The 21,023-nt window shown below is 37.5% G+C and overlaps 2 protein-coding genes and 2 pseudogenes across 4 annotated transcripts in view; 1 reads left to right on the top strand and 3 right to left on the bottom strand.

The window, feature by feature from the left end:
- LOC125872667 (TMV resistance protein N-like) overlaps positions 1–21,023 on the top strand; it is a 163,261-nt pseudogene that overhangs the window by 18,588 nt on the left and 123,650 nt on the right.
- Positions 1–21,023, bottom strand: part of LOC125872635 (TMV resistance protein N-like) — a 363,550-nt gene that overhangs the window by 227,226 nt on the left and 115,301 nt on the right. The window lies entirely within an intron of this gene.
- LOC125872634 (TMV resistance protein N-like) overlaps positions 1–21,023 on the bottom strand; it is a 360,886-nt gene that overhangs the window by 251,668 nt on the left and 88,195 nt on the right. The window lies entirely within an intron of this gene.
- Positions 12,327–14,720, bottom strand: LOC125872657 (disease resistance protein Roq1-like; annotated as a pseudogene).

Below are 21,023 nucleotides of genomic sequence, written 5' to 3'. Positions count from 1 at the left end.
ATTCTAAAATCAATCTCCTAAATCTCAAATTCCCTCCAAGTTCTTCCCCAAAGTTCTCTCTAAAGCTAAGAAAGAAGAAGTTACGGTTTCACTTCAAGATCTCTAATTCATCATAGCACTTGGGTCTTAATTACTAAGGTATGTTAGTATTCACCAATGAAGCCTTTCCTCCATAGTATTCCCAAGATCTTCCAATTTTACAAGTTCAATTCTCAATTCAAAGTTAGGGTTTTATTCAATCTTCATGTGTTCTTCTCAATTATAATTCAATTACTTGTTTTCTATCTTTTAAGCATGAATTGAAGTATTTACATGATTTTGAGTTGAATTCATATGAACTCATGCATGATCTATGATTTTAGACTATGAACACATGATGGAGCTTATGAACTATGAATCTATAAAGATATGCATGCTTTTATGAAATTGATGTAAATGATTTAGGAATGCTTTGAGATGAAAGTATCAATGTTGTTGTGAAAGGTTTTCTCACATACTACTATGATCATGATTGTGAAAAGTTTTCTCACATCAGCATTCAAAAGGTTGAAAGGTTTTCTCACATAAGCATTCATAAGATTGAAAGATTTTCTCACCTAAGTTGAATCAAGTTTTAGGAGTTATTCTAAATAACTTTAGTTTGGATTGGTTACTTAATTGTGTGTTTCCATGGATGATGAAATGAATATGATTAATGACTATTCCGTGGGATTTTATTTAGCAACGAGAGGATATTGAGATGGAGGCTCTCCCGTTAGTAGAGGTCGGGTCTCTAGTAGCAATCTCCATGTCCCTAATTATGTGCCCTGTAGGATATCTTAGCTAGTGGATCCACGTAAGCTAGAAGTTTAATGTTTTTATCTTGGCAAGAAATGACATCTCCTTACGATGTGGGATAAACACCGGATTCCATGTTTTAGCTCACATGGTCTATGTTGATTAATGGTTAACATCCCACAATAATGAACTAGGTTACTTTCAAAGTATCTCACAAAGTGTTTTAATATGTTAAGCTTGCATTGACCATGATTTACGACTTGTGTTTTCTAACCCTTTTATCTTATGATTTAGCTTGGTCATTGCATGTCATGTAAAGTCCTTTTTAGCATGATTTCATACTTTTTATGCATTGCTATCATACTTAGTACATTTCATGTACTAATGCATACTTGTGCCTACATTGTTTCACTAATGTAGGGTCCAACGCTCCTCATCAACATACTTGTGGCTAGTTGATCTCATTGACAATTCCAAGATCAAGAGTTGGTGAGTCCTCATATTCCAAGATCAAGGTAGGGGGTAAGGTCTACTTATTCTAGAAGTTTATATATCACGTTCTTAAATGATATATATATTACTATGAACCAATACCAAATCATCATCAGTAAAAGTACTTTCAAGGGAGGAAAGCAAAAAAGAAACAACACTAAAAAATACACGACAAATTATTCCATATGTAAATAAATATATAATAAAAACAATACACGAGTAAGAGAAAGAGAAAGAGAAGAAAAACATGGCATGTTTTGCGCTAGCCCTCATATGGGTACTTTGGAGGGAAAGGACTAGAAGAACTTTGAAGAGAGAGAACGTGAATTTGTAGGGTTTAGGTCTTGCCTTTATTTTTTCTTGATTTTAAGAGCAACCACAAAGTTCTTGTAGGAATAGATGATTGGGTGTCATTGGTAGAGAACCATTTTTGTGCAACCCATATTTATTTGACTGGTGATAGATGAATTGACGTGGTAAATTCAAGGGGAGGTGTCATGGTGTATGTTATTTACAAATGACATAGTTCTGATTGACAAGACTAGCGACGGAGTTAAAGCTAAGTTGGGGGTTTGGAGACAAACCTTGGAGTCTAAATGGGTCCAGGTTGAGTAGGACCAAGATAAAATACTTAAGTGCAAGTTCTACGTAACACACGAGGTTGGCATGGAAGCAAGGCTTGATACCCAAGCCATCCAAAAGAAAGGATTCAATTATCTTGAGTCTATTATCCTAAGTAATAAGGAGATAAACGATGTTCTCACACATCATATTATTGCAGGGTGAATAAAATGGAGGCTCGCTTCTGGAGTCTTGTATGATAAGAAAGTGCCATGAAAACTTAAAGGCAATTTCTACAGAGTAGTGGTTAGTCCAACTATGTTGTATGGAGCGGAATGTTGGCTCATCAAGAACTATCATATTCAGAAGATGAAAGTTGTGAAAACAAGGATGTTAAAATGGATACATGGGCATACTAGGAGAGATATAATTAGAAATAATGATATGTGGGACAAGGTAGGAGTGGCTTCGATAGAGGATAAGATGCGGAAAGCGAGGTTGTCATGGTTTGGGAATGTGAAGTGGAGATGCGTTATTGCAAAATTGGGAAAGGTTGGCTATGGATGGTTTCAAGAGAGGTAGAGGTAGGACGAGAAGTAGTGAGGAGAGATGATTAGATATGCCACGACACAACTTCAGTTGACCAAGGATATGACCTTAGGTAGGTAGCTATGGAGGACATAGATTAGGGTAGAATGTTAGTTAGGTAGCTAAGTATTATCTTATTTATCCTTCCATACTAGTAATCGTAGTACTACTCTTGTTGTTTCTTGTTATTCGATCTTTGTTACTATTAAATGTTTCTTGTACTTCAATTATCATATTATTTTGTTTTAGTTACTTTTCCTTGTTAAGAATGCTCTGACATGCTTTTTTTAATGTTTTGTCATGATTTCTTCACTCTCACTTTTTTCCCAAACTGCTTCAAGATGCTTTTACTTGAGTCGAGGGTGTATTGGAAACAACCTCTACCTCCCAAGGTGGGCTAAGATCTACTTACACTCTACCCTCCCTGGATCCTACTTATGAGATTACACTAGGTATGTTGTTGTAAAAGTCCATCATAAGAACAAATAAGACCTATGAATAAATAGAAGTTAGCACATTCATTTTCTATTCGACAATTAATGTTCAGAATGATAAAATCTAAAATTGCAAAAAAAAAAATTTTTTTTTTTTAAATGGGTAACTTGTATTCCTCAGCATTAAGGGCTATGCTGGCCACCTTCAAAAAGTATTAACAAAGAAGAGAGAAAACAAAGAAATAAAAAGAAACAGAAATACTTACAAAGAACCTACGAAATCAACTAATTGGATTTCCTCTTCTATATTTTGTTCTTTACACCAAAAACCTAAGGAAGTAATTACTTTCCATTTAATCTTCTGTATTGAGCATTCTTTTCCTTCAAAAATCCTCTGATTCCTTTTCTTCCAAATATTCCACCGGATACAAGCAGGTATTGTCCTCCACCACTTCTTTTGACTCTTCTGCCCCCTCTTCTGATCCAACAACTCAATAAATCTACTGTGTGTTCTGGCATACACCAGTTTAGGCTAGCTAAATTGAAGAAAAAGCACATACTTGTGTTGTTACTTTGCAATAAGTGTTTGTTGGTTCCCAGTGCCTCTTTGCATAGTAAGCATCTAGAGGCTATGTTGATGCCCCTTGTCTGTAATGCTTCATGCGTCAAACAGGCTCTCCTAGCTACCAGCCAGACAAAACACTTCACTGTAGTGGGAGCCACACTCTTCCAAACAGCACTCCATGGCCCTGTTTTCCTTCCTCCAGTTATTGATAGACCCCACTTGTACAATCTGTTGACAGAGAATCTTCCATCTGGGTGTTGTCTCCATAATAGACTGTCTGTTTCCAAATTAGTGCCTGGAAAGCCTTCGATCATATTCAGTAGTTCAATTACCCCTTCTATCTCCCAGTCATTTAACAACCTTCTAAATACGAAATTCCACCCTTGTTGAGACCACATCTCACTGATTTTGTTATCCGGATGCATACTGATAGAATAAAGTCCAGGAAACAAACTTTGAAGAGATCCTTGACCAATCCAGTCTTCTTTCCAGAATAAAACCTTATCCCCCTTCCCAACTTTAACTTTTGTATTAACTTCTAGAGTCGGCCAAAAACTTCTGATAGTCCTCCAAACTCCCACTCCATAAGTGGTTGTTACTTCATCTGAACACCATTCCCCTTCTTGGCCGAATTTGTGTTGTATAACCTCTTTCCATAGAGCATGCTCCTCTTGGTTGTACCTCCATAGCCACTTGCTTAGTAGACTTTTGTTATGTAACATGAGCTTCCTTACTCCCAGACCCCCATAAGTCCTCCCTTGTTGAACTTCTCCCCATTTTACTAAATTGAAACTGCTCTCAATTTTATTTCCTTGCCAGAGGAAATTCCTTCTCAAAGCATCTAGAATTTTGACCACCTCACCAGGTATAGGGAAAAGGGACATCACATAAGTTGGTAAGGAATCTAGCACAGAGTTTATTAAAGTGACTCTACCTCCAAATGAAAGGTATTGAGAATTCCAAAGTGCCAACTTCCTCTCAGTCTTCTCAATAATTCCATCCTAAATAGTAATGGCATTATGGTTTACCCCTACTGGCATGCCTAGATAGATTGTTGGTAGCTTCTCTACCTTGCACCTCAAGATGTTTGCTAGTGTTTGAATCTGTTGAACTTCTTTTACAGGAAGGATACTGCTTTTTCTCGAGTTAACCTTTGAGTCCAGAACAAGCCTCAAAAACTACCAGAATCACTCTTAAATAGCATAATTGTTCCTGGTTTGCTTCACAAAACACTATTGTATCATCAGCATACAATAAATGTGTCAACTCCATACTCTCATTTGCCCTGTTTCTTATATTGAAGCCTCTGATCCAATTATTTTGCAGCGCTTTTCTCATTTAACGGTCAAATCCCTCCATAGCTATAATAAAAAGGAATGGGGATAGAGGGTCCCCCTGTCTAAGTCCTCTTTCTGCTAGAAAAAAACCTACGGGTTCTCCATTAACAAGGATGGAGAACCTGGTGGTTTTAATACAAAAGTCTATCCAACCGAGCTTTGTCTAAGAGCGTTGATCAGGAACTTCCAATTTAATTAGTCATAAGCTTTCTCAATATCCAACTTGCACATAACCCCCGGTACATTTCCTCTAATTCTAGTGCCAATACACTCACTAGCAATTAAAGCGGCATCCATTATCTGTCTGCCTTTAAAGAAGGCCATCTGGTGTTTGTTCACAAGCTTGCTTATCACCCTCTTCAATCTTTCTGCTAGAACCTTGGCTATGATTTTGTACATCCCTGTGATCAAACTAATTGCTCTAAAATCTCTCAGATCATTTGCCCCCACCCTCTTTGGAATCAAAGTTACAAATGTAGCATTAAATTTTTTTTCAAATTTCTGATGAGTGTGGAGATTGTGGAAGGTTAACATTAAGTCCTCCTTTATAAGTTTGAAAAAAAATCATTGTGTAACCATCCAGACCAGGTGCCTTGTCTGCTGCACACATTTTGATCCCTTCTAACACCTCTTCCTCTTCAAACCTTCTTGTAAGCCATTGTTGCTCCTCCATAGTTATAGTTTGAACATCAAAAATATTCAAATCTGGACGCCAACTTTCAGATTCTTTGTAAAGATTTTGATAGAAATCCACAATGGACCTCTTAATCTCCATAGAACCAGAGGACATTACCCCATCGATCATCAAAGAATCTATAGTGTTGATTCTCTTACGCGCAGTGGCCATTCTGTGGAAATACTTTGTGTTCTTGTCACCCTCTTTGATCTACTGAATTCTGGATCTCTGTCTCCAATGAATTTCTTCATTTCTAGCCGTTTCTTCATACTCCATGCCCATTGTGCTTTCATCATTAACTCATCATCAGTAAGAGGTCTAGCCTCTTGTATGATTTCCAAACTTCCAATTTGCTCCAGAAGTTGATTCTTTCTAGCCCTCCAGCTACCTTTATTCTCCTTGCTCCATTCTTTGAGTTTTACTTTCAAAAGACTCAATTTTGTTGCTAACTTAAAGTCTGCTCTTCCTGTCACATTAAAAGAATTCCACCAGTCTTATACTTTGGATTTGAACCCCTCCGCATTCAGCCACCATTTTTCAAACTTGAAATATGCTCTCTTGAAGACCTCATCCCCACATGACAACAAAATTGGATTATAGTCAGAACCCAGACTAGGCAAGGAACTCAGTCTGATTTGATTAAACAATTCGTCCCAAGGAAATGAATACATGAATCTGTCAATCCTTGATGCATTTCTATGATTTGACCCTCCTCTCCAAGTGTAAGATCCCCCAAATAAAGGGGGGTCTACTAGCTCAAGTTCATTGATACAGCTAGAGAAGTCTGTCATTGAACCTGAAAGTCTGGTACAATTTGTCTTTTCTTTAGGAAATCTGGTAGTGTTGAAATCGCCACAAACCACCCAAGGTCCTTCACAAAAGCTCTTCATTGCACCTAATTCTTCCCATAACTCATTCCTTTCATTTCTATCACATGAAGCATATTCTGCTGTAAGAAACCAAGTGAGATCTACATTATGCCACTCAACTTGCAAGTGATCATCTGATTTCCACTCTCCACCATCTCCCCCTTCCAAGACCTTTTATCCCACATAATTGTTAGCATGATTGGACAGATTCTAAATATTTGTACATATCTATGTTATAACTCTAAATATTTGTGTAATGATGATAGGAGATAGCATAGATTAATGTAGCATATTTTCAGAGATATTACAATTAGGAATAACATATATTTAGGGATATATAGCAGATTTTTAGGCATGTAAATCAGAATTCTTTCTATTTAATGGAAGAACTCTCATTTGAGAGAAATCATTCAGCAAAATTGACATGGTATCAGAGCCTTTTTCAGTGCTTTGATTCTTTGTGTCTTTCATCTGTGGTTTCTTTCAGAATTTTTCTTTGAAAGTTTTGGTTCAGCTTACTGTTTTTTAGTCAACAGTAAGTCCTAAGTATCTTGGAATTTTAGGCATCTTGGAATCTCAGTCTTGGTCATTTTGGTTATTTTGTATCATTGCATTTCTATTTTCCTTAACTTGTCAAGAACATGGCGTCATATCAGTTTGAGTCCTTCTATGTTCGTTTCACAGAAAAAAATTACTCTGCCTGGGAATTTCAATTCCAACTATTTGTCACCGGAAAAGAATTATGGGGACATATAGATGGAAGTGATCCTACTCCTACTGATCCTACAAAGCTCGGTCAATGGAAGGTTAAAGATGCTCGGGTGATGATATGGCTTTTAGGGTCAATTGACCCTCTTATTGTTCTTAATCTCAGGCCATACAAGTGTGGGATTATTTACAAAAGGTTTACAACCAAGACCATAGCGCAAGACGCTTTCAGTTAGAGCATGAAATTGCTATGTATTCTCAAGGAGGTCTCTCTGTTCAAGATTATTTCTCTGGATTTCAGAACTTATGGGCTGAATACCGATATCGTTTATGCTACAATACCTTCTGAATCTATCTCCATCATTCAAGGAGTTCATGAACAAAGCAAGCGAGATCAATTTTTGATGAAATTACGATCTGATTTTGAAAATGTTCGCTCCAACTTGATGAACCGTGATCCATCTCCATCGTTGGATGTCTGTTTTAGGGAATTACTTCGTGAAGAGCAGCGTCTCTTCACACAAAATGCTTTTCATCAAGGAAATGTTGTCACTGTCACATTTGCAGCTCAAGGGAAAGGAAAGGGCATGGAAATGGCTAGAACTCAATGTTACAGTTGCAAGAAATATGGTCATATTGCTAGCAATTGTGGCAATAAGTTCTGTAATTATTGTAAACAACAAGGACACATTATCAAAGAGTGTCCCACACGTCCTCAAAATCGTAGGGCAAATGCTTTTCAAGTTGGGATAAATGGTTCAACTACAGATAACTCGTCTTCAGTAGGACAAGTTCTTACTCCTGAAATGGTACAACAAATGATCTTGTCAGCATTTTCAGCTTTGGGGCTGCAAGGTAATGAGGTAATATCTAAATTTTGGCTTGTTGATTCTAGCGCTTCCAATCATATGACCAACTCAACTAATATACTCAAAAACATCCATTAGTATAATGGTCCAACACAAATTCAGGTTGCCAATGGTAGTAATTTACCCATTACCAAGGTTGGGGATATTACTGAAACTTTCAAGAATGTTTTTGTATCACCAAAGCTCTCCACTAGTCTTATTTCAGTTGGCCAATTGGTAGATAACAATTGTGATGTGAATTTTTCTCGTAATGGTTGCCTTGTGCAGGATCAGGTGTCGGGGACGATAATCGCGAAAGGGCCTAAAGTTGGAAGATTGTTTCCTATACACTTTTCTATTCCTCGTGTTCTAGCTCTTGCTTCTACCACTACTAAGAATGAGGTTTGACATAAACGTCTAGGACATCCAAATGCTATTGTGTTGTCTCATTTGTCCAATTCTGGTTTATTGGGAAATAAAAATCAATTTCAGTTGCTTCATTTGATTGTTCTACTTGTAAATTAGGCAAAAGTAAAACTCTTCCTTTTCCTAATTTTGGTAGTCGTGCTGCAAAGTGTTTTGATGTCATTCATAGTGATGTTTGGGGCATTTCACCAGTTATTTCTCATGCTCATTTCAAGTATTTTGTGACATTTATAGATGACTATAGTCGATTTACATGGGTGTATTTTCTTCGATCTAAATCTGAAGTGTTTTCCATATTCAAGAAATTTTTGGCTTATGTTGAGACTCAATTTTCCACATGCATCAAAATATTAAGATCTGATTCTGGTGGAGAATATATGTCTCATGAATTCAATAATTTCTTGCTTGAGAAAGGAATTGTATCACAACGCTCTTGCCCATATACGCCACAACAAAATGGGGTTGCTGAGCGTAAGAATCGTCATCTTTTAGATGTCACTCGTACTTTATTGATTGAGTCCTCTGTTCCATCTAAATATTGGGTTGAAGCTTTGTCTACTGCTGTCTATTTGATTAATAGACTTCCATCTAAAGTGTTAAATCTTGAGTCTCCATATTATCGTCTTTTTCATAAGCATCCCAGCTATCATAGTTTTCATACGTTCGGTTGTGTTTGTTTTGTGCACCTGCCTCCTTTTCAACGAAATAAACTTTCTGTTCAGTCTATTAAATGTGCTTTTATGGGCTATAGTACTTCACAAAAAGGTTTTATTTGCTATGATCCAAGTTCTAACAAATTTCGTGTTTCTAGAAATGTTATTTTCTTTGAGAATCAGTATTTCTTTCCTACTCATGTTGAGTCATCTTCTGTTTCTCCTCTTCTTCCTACTTTTGAGGATTTGCCATTGTCTTCTAAGCGGTTCAAACCCGGATTTGTGTATGAACGACATCGGCCAACTTTACCCCATCCCGAAACAGATCCGCCACCTGAGACTGCTCCACAACCAGAATCTGAGATTTCTTCAAGGTCTGCTCCTCTTGAGCCTCCTCGGCGATCTACTAGAGTGTCTCAAACTCCTAAACGGTATGGTTTTTCTTCTACTTTATCCACCATCTCTATTCCAACAGGTTACTCACAAGCTTCCAAGCTTGAATGTTGGCAAAAAGCAATGGAGGAGGAACTTTTGGCTCTTAAAGAAAATAACACATGGGACATTGTTCCTTGTCCTCCAAATGTCCGTCCAATTGGATGTAAATGGGTTTATTCAATTAAACTTAATTCTGATGGAACTCTTGATCGGTATAAAGCTCGATTGGTGGTCCTTGGCAACAAACAGGAGTATGGTGTAAACTATGAGGAGACTTTTGCACCTGTAGCAAAAATGACTACGGTGCGAACTATTATTGCCATTGCTGCATCACAAAATTGGCCTCTTCATCAAATGGATGTCAAAAATGCTTTTCTTCATGGTGATCTCAAAGAAGATATTTATATGAAACCCCCACCTGGTTTGTTCTCATCACCTACATCAGATGTATGCAAGTTGAAGCGGTCTTTATATGGATTAAAACAAGCTCCAAGAGCTTGGTTTGACAAGTTTCGATCTACTTTGCTTCAATTCTCTTTTGAACAGAGCAAATATGATTCGTCTTTGTTTCTTCGAAAAACATCTGCTGGTTGTGTTCTTCTTTTGGTGTATGTCGATGACATTATTATCACAGGAACTGATTCTTCACTAATCACTAGCCTTCAGCAGCAGCTTAAGGATTCTTTTCATATGAAAGATCTTGGTATTCTTACTTACTTTTTGGGGTTAGAAGTTCATTATAATTCTTTAGGTGTGTTCTTGAACCAACACAAATATACTCAGGACTTGATTGCTTTGGCTGGTCTTCAAGAATCTTCCTCTGTAAATACTCCATTGGAATTGAATGTAAAGTACTGCAGTGCGGAAGGAGATCTTCTTCCTGATCCAACTTTGTATCGGCAATTAGTTGGGAGCCTAAATTATCTTACTATTACTCGGCCTGATATCTCTTTTGCAGTTCAACAAGTGAGTCAATTTATGCAGGCTCCACGCCATCTACATTTGGTGGCTGTCCGTCCCATCATTCGATATCTCTTGGGAACATCTACTCGTGGATTATTCTTTCCTAGTGGTTCTGAGATTCAGCTTAATGCATTTAGTGATTCTGATTGGGCTGGATGTCCTGATACTCGTCGCTCCGTCACGGGTTGGTGCATGTTTCTTGGAGATTCCTTGATATCTTGGAAGAGCAAGAAGCAAGATCGTGTATCAAAATCTTCCACCGAATCTGAATATCGAGCAATGTCTACTGCTTGCTCTGAGATTGTTTGGCTTCGTGGTTTACTTGCAGAAATTGGATTTCCTCAATCTAATCCCACTCCTCTCCATGCTGACAACACAAGTGCTATTCAGATTGCTACTAATCCAGTTTATCATGAAAGGACCAAACACATTGAAGTGGATTGTCATTATATCAGAGAAGCTGTAGATAAGAGAGTCATTACTCTTCCACATGTATCCACTGATCTTCAAATAGCTGATGTGTTTACAAAGTCTATGGCACGACAACGTCATCAGTTTCTGGTAGGCAAATTGATGCTTTTTGATCCACCGGCATCAATTTGAGGGGGGATGTTAGCATGATTGGACAGATTCTAAATATTTGTACATATCTATGTTATAACTCTAAATATTTGTGTAATGATGATAGGAGATAGCATAGATTAATGTAGCATATTTTCAGAGATATTACAATTAGGAATAGCATATATTTAGGGATATATAGCAGATTTTTAGGCATGTAAATCAGAATTCTTTCTATTTAATGGAAGAACTCTCATTTGAGAGAAATCATTCAGCAAAATTGACAATAATAATTATACCTCCTTTACTACCTAATGCCTCCATCCAAATTCACCCCATCCATCTATTACCCCCTAACTGTTGAATATGATCTCCTACTGCTCCCTTTAATTTTGTCTCCACCAAAACTATAATATTTGCTGCCCCTTGTTGTAATCTGCTCCTCACCAAATTTCTCTTGTCCTTCATGTTAAGTCCCCTCACATTCCATGATAGGATATTGAGCTTCATTATAATTGGGTGATTAGTTTCCTCCCCCTGCTTTTTGATTCACTCCTTGGCTCCCCCTTCTTTGAATTTTACATTGAAAAACAAGTTCCTCAGTTCCTTAGGAACTCCCTGTTTTTCCCCCTTTTCTGTCAAAATCAAAACAAAATTCTCTTCTTTATTCATCTTCTGGTCAATTTTTAAGAATAGAACATTGGCTTCCTCTATGCATCCTTCGAAAGCAGCTCCAAATTCTTGACTGAGCCTAAGAATATTGCTCTGTTCCCAATGATTTGCCCTCTCTTCTGCTTCTTCACTACACCCAGAAGTATCGCAATTAATAGGAGTTGGCTCCCCCAGTTGAACAATTTGTTGCATATTTCCCAGTTCTTCACTATCACTAATTTTATCATCTCTTCCCCCATTGTTATTATCTAATATTTCTAAATGCTTTTGTTCTTCTCTTACTTCAATTTTTTTCCCAGAAGACCCTCTTGCTTCACTCTCTACCATAGCATTTTCTTCTCTGATAACTGTTGGGCAGTTTTCTTCATGTATTTTATTAAAGATCAGTTGTCCAGCTCTATCTGGGCTTATTTAGAACTAGAACTCTAGTAAATGGATATTGAGTAAGCTACTCTAGTTGAAATCTGTAGATGGCACATCCAGTAATCTATGAAACTAATCTTCCTAATTGGTGGCTACATGAGACATCCTTGTGTGCAAAGTAATATGGAAGAACATATTCGAACCTACAAGGCTATACTTGTTGCCAACATATTACATAATTTAATAAAGAAATTATCCCATGAGATGCAGTTTAGATTGAGAAAAATGTACTAGATCTAAAGTTTGTCCAAACTCAGATATCTAATCCCACTGAAGCCACATAATGAAAGAAAGAAAACAGAAATCTCCAGCATATAGGAATTCTTACCTGATCTCCAGAAAAAATAGTTTCTATATCTTGTTCATGCCATAGTCTACTGTGCTTCCATGGCTTGTCATGGTCCACATTACGTGCCACTTGCTGACCCATTTGTTCTATAAAATCATGCATATCAACCATTCCTTCTGAAATATATAAAAGAGATTCTTGGATGAGGACATCAAATTCCAATCTCTGATTGGAAGCCAAAACTGTTCAGTATTGTTATCACATTATCTTTCTTTCGTCCTCTAAAGAAACATTGAATATCAAGAAATACATTCTTCTCTTCATGGTTCAATCCATCTAGACTTAAACTGACCTAGACTTTCCAACTTAATTCTTGAATATTAACAGCCTTTTAGTGATTGTTGTCGATGGGCGTAGACTTGAAGGTTAAAACTAATTTTATCTATTATTAGCTGAAGATTCTAAAGCATAAGAAAAAATAAAAAGATTGAAGTCTTAATCACATCCAAGCTTAAATTTCGATTTTGAGGCGTCATCATTAACAAGATACAACTCCTTAATTACAATTCCAATAACCTACTACCTTTTTTTTGTTTCCCACCTAGTACCTTGAATCAGTGCTGGGGCCTGACTAATATGAATTTGAGCGGGTAAATCCTATTTTGAGGGGTAAAGTGCCTCCTACCAAAGGCAACTCCATTCTCAAGGCTCGAATCCGAGAGCTCTGGTTTAGGATATAGGGGTACTTACCACCCTACCACAACCTTTGATGGTGCCTAATAGAGTCTTTAGTTCTAGTTTTCTAAAAACTACTACTACTACATTCATATTAGTTTAATTCTTAATTGTACTATTATTCAGTAAATTTAACAAGTAAGAGGTACTATTACGCTTTAGATTTTGAAGATTTGCTACACAACTATCTCTACTATTAGGTTCCCCCTTGAAGGTCAGTATCAACTACTTTATTTCAAATTGGTTACAACAAAATAATGATTAATGAGAATATACAATCTCAAGAATAATGTGATTTAAAATGTAACTATTATATAGGTATAATTTCATCTAATTTTGAGTTCAAGTTATCAGATCGACTCTTATATCATTTTTAAACCTGTTAATTGCCATTTTCTAATAATTTTAAAGTAATTATTGATTTGCCTTATTAATTCATTAATGCTAAGTAAATCATTATTTTTGCCTAATCTTTTCCAACATTACTAACCTACTTAACCACATTGAAATTAAATCGTTAATCTAACTGTATTCAAAATTCAAACTATCAAACTTTAATAATCATAGGTATTGTTGAGTTACCTTAAACTTGGTTTCTTGGTAGTTACCTCAATATCCCAGCATACAGAGCTAATTTAGCCTCTCTTTCGCTTAAGTCGTGTGAAACCAACAATTTCATATATTTTTGAAAAAAATGTTCTTTCATCCTCATAGATCATATGAACTCCCCACTGTCTCGCAATGCAACCATGCATAGATGCCTCAAATAGGCTATACTGGTTAATGTCTCCAACCTGCAGTGAAGAATACAAAGGTAGGTAGGCGAAGCAAACACACTGGCCATGTCTTCTAGATGCTGTGCCCACTTTACATTCTTTCTGTATCACTTTAAGGTCTTTCAAATGATTGCATGTCAATTTGGCATTTATGAAAGCATAATCATACTTCCCAGATAGCCTTGAATCAGGACTGCAGACCCCTTCCCCCATGAGAGCCACACAGCATATAGCAAAGCCCTTAAACTTATCATTATACCAATTAATGGGCAGTTGGAACGAGATCTTTTCACCAACACTCTGATACTTAAACCACCAGGGAATTGCACCTTCAGGAAAGACAATGGAACAAGTTACCCTATGATCAGAGTTAAGAGAGGGAAGGATCACATCATCCATATTGTTTGATAGAAACAAACTGAGAATCTCATCCGAAATTGATCTACCATTGCTCTCCATTGTAAAAGATTGTTGATCAAAACTATAATTGGTGAATGAGACCAATTTCAACCTTGGATACATCTGTAGCTTTGCAATACTTTCTTTTGCCAAAAAATCTTCTACATATAATTCCTCTATATTCTGAGGAAGTAGGGGAAGTTCCTCAAGTTCCTGACAGTGTGCTATATTGAGATATCGAAGGTGAGAAAGTCGCCTGAAGATAGCAGGCAAATAAATAAACTTATTCCTGCTCAGATTCAGTTCCAATAAAGAAGTTAAGTTGATAAGGGCAGCAGCTTGTTTATCACATAAATTACATCCACTGAGATCTAAGCTTTTCAATTCCCTCAAAGCATGAAACATCCAGGGTAATAACAAACTGCGAGCAGATTGATGCTTTACCTTCCACCCTTTTCTTAATGATAGATTCTTGAGTTTGCTTAAGTTTCCAATGGAATCTGGTAGTTGCCAAATGGCAGTGTTGTCAGCATAGATCTCCTCCAACTCGTTTAGATCACCTAGATTTTCAGGAAAAATTGCAAGTCTTGAGCAGCCTTTCAGGATCAAAATTTTCAGTTTTTTCATCTCACAGACACTGGCTGGGAGTCCTACAAGGTTTTCACATGATCGCAAATCAAGCAAGCTGATACCACTGAGCTTTCCTATTGATGAGGGCAATTCACAAATTGCAGTACGTGCCAGAAGGAGCTCTGATAGCGATTCCATATTCCCCCGAATTTCTGGAAATTTTCCTAATTTCTGACAACCTGAGAGGTTGAAGCTTTCAAGAGATTCCATTTGAATACTACTTGGTAAAGACTTGAGATTTTTGCAGTTTTCCAGATTCAAGAAGATAAGCTTTTTGAGATTTCCAATGGATGGATGAATTTCAATCAAACTTTCACAACTTTTCAGTATAATCTTCTGGAGGTCTGGACTCTCACAAAAATTGGGTGTTCGGAGTAATCTTCCTGAAAAACTTAAATTGAGGATTGTCAACTTGTCAAATGCCTGTTCATAAAAAAGAAGGAATAGAAACATCAGCTTTAACTGTCATTTGTTTCATTAAATATGATTCATTTTTGAAGGAGATGAACAATACCTTTGGTTCCTTGAAGATTTCAACAAGAGAACTAAAAGTCATGTTGAGCCCAACTAGGTTTCCTGGTTCAAAATCTGCTGGTAAAGAAACAAAACTGTAGTATGACCAATCAAGCCATTTCAAGTTACTGGGGAGATACTCAATAGGGTCACAAATAGGGTCATGATGTCGGGCCTCCTCCCCTTTGACAATGAGTAACCTTAGACAAGGCATGTTTCTGAAAGCTTTGCTCCACTTGCATATATGACGGTCTGAGCCAATTGGTACCATTATGCCTTTAATTGACTCTGCCCTCTGGAAAAGAAATCAAAGTAACTTTGTTCATACTTTGAAGCATAGAACCTATTTAGCTTATTATACAAATCTTAATCTATATAATTTTTTGTTGGAATTAATAGGGTGTAATAAGGTTAGGATAATACAGGTAGTATAAGATTTATATCTGGTTTTGCATTATATGTTCAATCAGATTGTTTCATGAATCAATTGAGAACTTCAAATAATCTTATTTCCACTTCCTTTCCATTATTACCCGATAAGAAATCCATTTTTCAATCAATGTAAGGTTCAATTTGACATATGTTTACATTAGGAGGTCTTTCCCTATTAAAGAAAGAAACTAAAATTTGTACTTATCAAAGAATAAGTTTGCATTACTTTTTAAAAATAAAACTCTTCATAAATCTAGAAGTTCATATATCATGTTCTTAAATAATAGTTCCTCATAAATTTATTATGTAACAGGGAGAAAACTTTGTGACAAACTATTTAACAAGACATATATTACTATAAACCATTACCAAATCGTCATCAGTAAAAGTACTTTCAAGGGGGAAAAGCAAAAGAAGTAACAACACTAAAAAATACAAAACAAATTATTCAGAATGTAAACAAATATATAATAAAATCTTTGCATGGCTTGTTCTGCGGTAGCCCTCATGTGGGTACTTTGGAGGGAAAGGATCAGGAGAACTTTTGAAGAAGAGAAAAACATATCATCCAAAATAGATCTTGCACAAGAAACCAAAATTTTGGAAAAAAAGTCTCCCAGACACGAAACCCAATGTAATCTTTAAATCATCTACCAACCCTTAAACCCACCGGCGATCCTTCTGATCACCGGAATCCTCCCTCCCTATTTCTTTTCTGACAATCTCTTTCCACCAAGGCACCTACCAGCCACCCGCGACTCAACCCCAAAAAGACCCATCCACAGAAAGTCCCACACGCGCTCGCACGCGCCACCACTTCCTCCAAGACCTCGACCTCACGCGCGGCACGCGCCGGCGCGTGAGTCGACAAATCTCAGAATTTCAACCCTTTCGTGGTTCGATCCAGGCCACAAGGGTCTTCAACCCCCATTCCGTCTTCGTTTAAAGATTTTTTTCTTCTTATCATCAGTTTTTTGGAGAGAGATGGCTAACAGAATCTTTTTCAAATTAGGGGGAAGTCTTATGACTTAACTGATACCAACCTAGCCTCAGATTCTAGGTTTGAATGGGTGGAGAGTGTTGGACGGTATGTGAGAAGAATGAAGTTGAGTAGAACAGCTCTACAGTGGCTATGCAGAAGATTTAATGAAGCTTCAGAAATCAAAGGAAAATCCTTCAAAACTTGGAGATGCAGAGATTTAACTACTCTTATTTATTGCTCTTTAAAGTACAATAAATATGGTAAATTTGTGTCTGTTATTACGGTTAAAGGAGAGCTGAGATCTATTATTATTCTCCCTGAAACTTCATTCAATGCTGGCTGGTCTGATCTCTCTAAGAAAATTGAGGTCTTTATTATTAAGGCTGAAATTTCACAGAGAGAAACTCTAAATGCAAGGGAAATAACCAGGAATGGACAAAAAGGAAAAGGAAGTTATAAGGAAGCTCTTCAAAAAAGCAGATGGCTCCCTAATGAACTTCAGTCAGCACCAGAGAGCAGCACCAATGGAGATAAGGATCCTTTAAGGAGAAGTCTGGTTGGCAGCTTCCCAGATTGCGATGAGATACCTTCCCGTAACGATGTTAGGAAATGGGCGCAAAACACATGGAGAGGCATCCATAATATACAAGTTTTTGACTTGAATGGGATCCAGTTCCTTTTTGAATTTCAGTCGAGAAGGGATGCTGAGAATGTGCTTGCAGGGAGATGGAGTAGGAGCAACCATATACTGGAGCTGGAGTGGTGGTCCCCGACGACGGGAGCTATTCAAGCTCAACAACAATTTGATTGGTTTTGGGTTCAAATTTTGGGACTACTGTTACATCTATAGTCCGATAAAGTGATGAAGGAGATGGGGGATCAGTGTGGCGGATGGATTGAAGCGGAAGAAGAAACCCAACTCAAAAATCACTTGAGATGGGCCCGTATTCGAGTCAAAGGACCTCTGAAGGAAATTCCGGCATACGTAGAAGTGAGTGATGGAGAATTCAATTTTTCATTGCCGGTATGGTGTGAAGCTCCGGCGAGATTCAGATGGAAATCAGATCTAATGCAAGTCAAGCAATTAGAAGGCGCAACACATTTTGTATCTGGAAGGGAGCTCTCACAGCAAAACTCTTTGCTGACCTCTATTCCAAATGAGGTGGAACATACCTTTTTGGGTAATGATACGCAGTTAATTTGCAAAAAAAAAGGGGAAGAGGAACACGCGGGTCTGAATGAAAGACATGTGAGGGAAATAATTAAAAATTTGGGCCCAGGAATTGTATTAGAAGTGTTGGACCAAATCGGGATAAAAGGCATTGGGTCACATGAAGCCCAATTGCCTAAGAAAGGCCCCATTCTGTTAGAAAAAGAACCTTTTGTTGATGACCTCTTTTCGACAGAGAACTGTTTCTTTCCGAGCTCGAACATAACAGAGATGGAGATGGGGACTGGAGTGAGAACTGAAATATCTTCTGCTAAGGATGATGAGGCAATTTACTTTGGGTCGGAAGTTTTGGGGGGTGAAGATAACAACTTGCCCATGGTTATTTATGATATCGAAGGGGCAGGAATTAATTCAGCAGAAACTGATAAGATAGATCTTCAGCGGGGCTTTTGCTCTTCTGAGCAAATTACATTATTTGCAGAACCTCTTCCTCTTCAAATTAATGATAGTCTCTCAGAACAAGAAATTGAAGACAAAGCTTCACTTTGGGTACATTCAAATGTACTAAAACTCAGTCAACTTTCTGGGGTTGCTTTTGAAGGATGTGATAAGGCGGCTTTTGATCTATTTCTGAGAATTGATCAAAAGAGAGGGGATTTGAGGCAGAAGAAGGTGGAGACAACACCAATCAAAGCAAAGAACACAATCCCAAAGGAGATAAGAAATTTGGAGTTTCAGGTTAAGTTTAAAGAAGGGGAATCAAGAAACAAGGGGAGAATTTCAAACACAAATTTCCGATGAAAGTCAAAATCCTTTCTTGGAATGTAAGGGGGGTAAATGGAGAAGAAAAAAAGGGGTTAGTTAGGAGATTATTTCAACATTGGGGGGCTGATATTTATGTTCTGGTTGAGACAAAATTGGGAGGATCAGAGGTGAATGTATTCAAACAATTATGGCAAAATAGATGGATGGGGGAATTTCATTTGGATGCTATAGGCAGAAGTGGTGGCATAGTAGTGATGTGGGATAAAAGGGTGTGGAGAGGAGAGCTGGTAATAGCAGCAAACCAAATGGTGACCTGCAAGTTTGAAGGCATTAATCAGGCACTCACATGGTTCCTTTCAGCTGTGTATGCCTCATGCGATCCAATAACTAGAAGAGAACTTTGGCAAGAATTCATCAACATCAAAGAACTGTGTAATGGGCCTTGGGTAGCTTGTGGAGATTTTAATGCTACAAGATATCCAAACGAAAGATCAGAAGGGCACGGAATTACTACACCAATGACTGAATTCTCCGATTGGATAAATGAGATGGAGTTCATCGACCCTCCTTTATTTGGGGGGTCTTTCACATGGAGAAGGGGGGACAATCACATGTCTGCTTCCAGAATTGATAGGTTTTTATTCTCTTCTCAGTGGGATGGGACCTTTACAGGGATAAAACAGAGCATACTTCCCAGAATAGGTTCTGACCACAGTCCAATTTTGCTTGAATGTGGAGACTTAAATTTGAAGAAGTCTTACTTCAAGTTTGAACAATGGTGGTTAAGGGTGGAGGGTTTCTCAGACAAAGTAAAAGATTGGTGGGAATCCTTCAATATCACTGGTACGGGCTCTTATGTCCTAGCCTCCAAGTTGAGGATGCTAAAGGGGAAGCTAAAGGAATGGAAACGGGAAAATAGGAACAATTGGAATCAGAGAAAAGAGGAAATCTTAAATCAGCTGTCAATTTTAGAAAAGACTCAGGAGTTGAGATTGCTATCAGAGGATGAGTTACTTCAGAAAGTACATCTTTCAATGGAGTTTGAAGATGTTGCAAAAAACGAGGAAATAGCTTGGAGGCAGAGGTCTAGAGTACATTGGCTTATACACGGAGACAAAAATACCAAGTTTTTTCACAGGATGGCTACAGCACATAAAAGATTCAACACCATTGACATGTTGATGGTTGAAGGGGTTACAGTAACAGATTCTGAAGAAATTAAAGGAACCATAATTAATTTCTATCAAAATCTTTACAGAGAATCTGAACAATGGAGGCCAGATTTTAATGTACAGGGAGCTGAAAGCATTACGCAAGAGGAAAATGTATGGTTGCAAAGGCAATTCGAGGAAGATGAAGTTTTTAATTGCATAAAATCATGTGCTAGTGATAAGGCCCCCGGTCCAGATGGCTTTCCGATGAGTTTTTTTCCAAACCTTCTGGGAGATACTGAAGACAGACTTCATGAATGCAGTGAGACAATTTCATGAAAGACATGAGATAGAGAAGAGCCTCAACGCCACCTATTGAGTAAGCTACTCTAGTAGAAATCTGTAGATGGCACATCCAGTAATCTATGAAACAGAATACGAAACTAATCTTCCTAATTGGTGGCTACATGAGACATCCTTGTGTGCAAATTAATATGAAAGAACAAATTCGAACCTACAAGGCTATACTGGTTGAAATGATATTACATAATTTAATTAAGAAACTATCCCATGAGATGATGTTTAGATTGAGAAAAATGTACTAGTGCTAATGAGATGCAGTTTAGTTTAGAAAAATGTAAGTGGTAAAATTCTGATGTCTACTTACAGTGAGGGAGAATAATGCAAAAGAGAATGGAAATCTCCAGCAGAGGACACGCTTACCTGATTTGCAGAAAAAACAGTTTTTATATCTTGTTCATGCCATAGTCTACTGTGATTCCATGGCTTGTCCTGTTCAACATTGTGTGCCACTTGCTGACCCATTTGTTCTATCAAATCATGCATCTCAATTATTCCTTCAGAAACATAAAAGAGTGATTTTTTGATGAGGATATCTGTTCCAATCTCTGATCGGAAGCCAAAACTGTTTAGTATAGTAATCACATCATCTCTCTTTCTTCCTCTAAAAAAGCATGCAATATCTAGGAATATATTCTTCTCTTCATGGTTCAATCCGTCTAGACTTAAACTGAGCTGCTTCACAATTTTTTCATATCCAGTCTCTATGAGTCTATCTAATGCACTTCTCCACTCAGTTATGCCTCGCTTGTAGAGAAAAGAACCCAAGACCTTAAGAGCTAAAGGTAAGCCTTTAGCATAATCTACTACAGATTTGGAGAGTTTCAAAAAC

The sequence above is a fragment of the Solanum stenotomum genome, chromosome 8 (assembly GCF_019186545.1).
Source record: "Solanum stenotomum isolate F172 chromosome 8, ASM1918654v1, whole genome shotgun sequence".
Taxonomy (NCBI): Eukaryota; Viridiplantae; Streptophyta; class Magnoliopsida; order Solanales; family Solanaceae; genus Solanum; species Solanum stenotomum.
Note: the sequence above shows the minus strand (reverse complement) of the source record. Positions and strands in the feature narration are given on the sequence as shown.